Source organism: Lemur catta, chromosome 7 (assembly GCF_020740605.2).
Source record: "Lemur catta isolate mLemCat1 chromosome 7, mLemCat1.pri, whole genome shotgun sequence".
NCBI classification, from domain to species: Eukaryota; Metazoa; Chordata; class Mammalia; order Primates; family Lemuridae; genus Lemur; species Lemur catta.
Genome location: NC_059134.1, coordinates 84,910,589 through 84,913,077, shown reverse-complemented (window position 1 = coordinate 84,913,077; position 2,489 = coordinate 84,910,589).

The window sequence follows — 2,489 nt, the reverse complement described above, 5'->3', positions numbered from 1 at the left end:
TGACTTTAGCACCACATGGCAGACAGTTCCATGCGGTTTGCCTGGGTCCCACATGGAGGGCAAAGAGAGACAACTCAAGGCATTGTTCCACTTTGCTGCTTGGGGCTTTCTCCAAAACTGCAGAAGGCCACTTAGCCAATACAGGTACAATGGAGAAATTCATGGAGTTGGTGTTTCCAGGAGTAACCTCAATGGATAGCAGGTAGAAGTTAGTGGATAAATGCCCCGAACTCCTCAGCCTCTGTGGAAATCATTCCGAGGCACACACTCACAGTTCCTCATAGGGTCCCCAAAGTGATTGCACCCCCATTTCCTACAATTCCCAGGTTATTAATAAACACTCTAACGGCTTTTCTTTCTTCTTCTGCTTCTTAGACTCAACTCCCAAATCAATTCCCAACACTAAAGTTCCTTTTCTCAGGTGCTGCTTTCAAGGGAATTCAAACTAAGACACAGAAAGACAACTTTTGGCAGAGGAACACAATCACGGCCAATCCACAGCTTGACATAGAAGGAATGAGAGGAACCAAGAGCCCTATTTATCTCCTCCCACCCTCTGATGTCCTGCCAGTGCCTCTCGGAAGCCAAAGGTGAGAAAACCCAGTTGATATGGTATGTAAAGACCAATCTCCCGGGGCCCAGAAAAAGATGAGGAGGGAAGAGAGTGGATTGGAAGGAGCAAAGAGCAACTATTCAACACAGTCCACCCCTTCTGTGTCTCAGCCTCCATACAATCCTTCAACTACTGTGTCATGTCAGGGTGATGAATTCAGTGACATTGTCAGCTAAAATCTAAAACTTCGGTCATCACTTGTGCTTTTCTTAGAAGACAGTAGGAGAAAACAGAGGCAAAGAAATAACTAACATGAAATATAGCATCAACAGACCCCACTTCTATACCTAGTCATAGGCCTAAGGAGATAACCATAGTTTCCTTCTTTTACCACCCACTCTATGCTTCCCAAGCCCTCTGCCAGCATCTTGGTTGGATGAAGTTCTTTACCTGTTGTGACCCAAACCATCACAGCCACAGGATTTGAGTCCTGGGAAGAGACTTCTATCTCTCTTCAGTTGGATGCTGGAGTTTTCCAATGATCAAGACCACAAAACAAAGAGTAGTAGGAGATGCCGCTGGTCCTTTATGTTTAGAATCCTCTAAGTTTGTAACATAGTACTTCTTGCTTCCATTGTGTAACAGCACCCCAATTTTCCTTACTAATATGGTGACTCTCTTCTCTATTGGTTCAGGGATTCAAGGGGCCCATAATGGCCAGCAGCAGGCTCAGCTTATAATTTATCAGAACCATGGCTATTGTCCCTAGTGAAAGCATTCTGTCCTGGGTGCTAGGACCTCCAAATTTATTGAGGACACAGGGGAGAGGGGCAACAATTTTCAAAGTATTTTATTTCTTGCAACAGTGGGTGTAGATATTTCTACCTCCAGCCCTGGTTTTCCAGACCTGTGCATTGTCTGGATGGAGGCGATGGTACCACATATTGGCTGTTAGCCACATACTGCAGACTATAGCGTAGCACCCTAGCCTCACAGGGTGTTGCCCGCCAGGTGGAGGCATACCTGAGGCTTCAGCAGGCTGTCTTACTGTTATCTCCAGGGTGATAGGTGGGCTCTAATGTGGCTTCCAGTGATCCCTGCTTCCCGAAGTTCCTGCTCTTGTGGATCCCACTGCCCTTGAATGTGGGCTGGACCTAGTGACTTGCTTCTACTGAATAGAATACAGCAAAAGTGATGAGATGTCACTTTCTGAGATTAGGTTACAGGAAGACTCTGGCTTCTGTCTTGCTTTGTCTCAGTCTCTTGCTTATTTACCCTGATAGAATCCAGCTGCTCTGTTGTGAGCTGCTCTCTGGGAGGTCCACATGGTAACAAACTGATATCTGCAGCCAACAGCCAGCAAGGATCTGAGGTCTGCCAACAACTGTATGAGTGCTCTTTGGAGTGGGTCCTCCCCTAGTCAAGTCTTGAGATGACTACAGCCCTGCCTGATATCTTGCTTGCAGCCTCGTGAGAGACCTTAAGTTAGGTTCCTGTCCTACAGAAACTGGGACATAATGTTTGTTTGTTTTTTTAAGATGCTAAGTTTGGAGTAATTTACTTTGCAACAATAGATAACTAATACATCCAGCCAGCTCCTTCTGAATGAGAGAGTATATGGAAACACTAGGGAATTCTGCAGTTATGAGCTCCATGCTACACTTTTTTTTGTTGTTACAAAATGAACTCCTTGCTTGGAGCCAATGTTGCGTGCAATACCATGGCAACAGACAAAGCTCTCTAAATAGTCCCAAAAGATGGTGCTGATAGAAGCATTGTGGGCAAGGAAGGCAAATTCTATAAAGGAAATAGATAGGTATCTTTTCCAACGAAGACAAAACCCTGCCTTCTCCATAACGGAGGGATCCAGTGGAATCATCCTGTTACCAGGTGGTTGGCTGGTCCCATAGGGAATGGGGCCACATTAGAGGCTTAT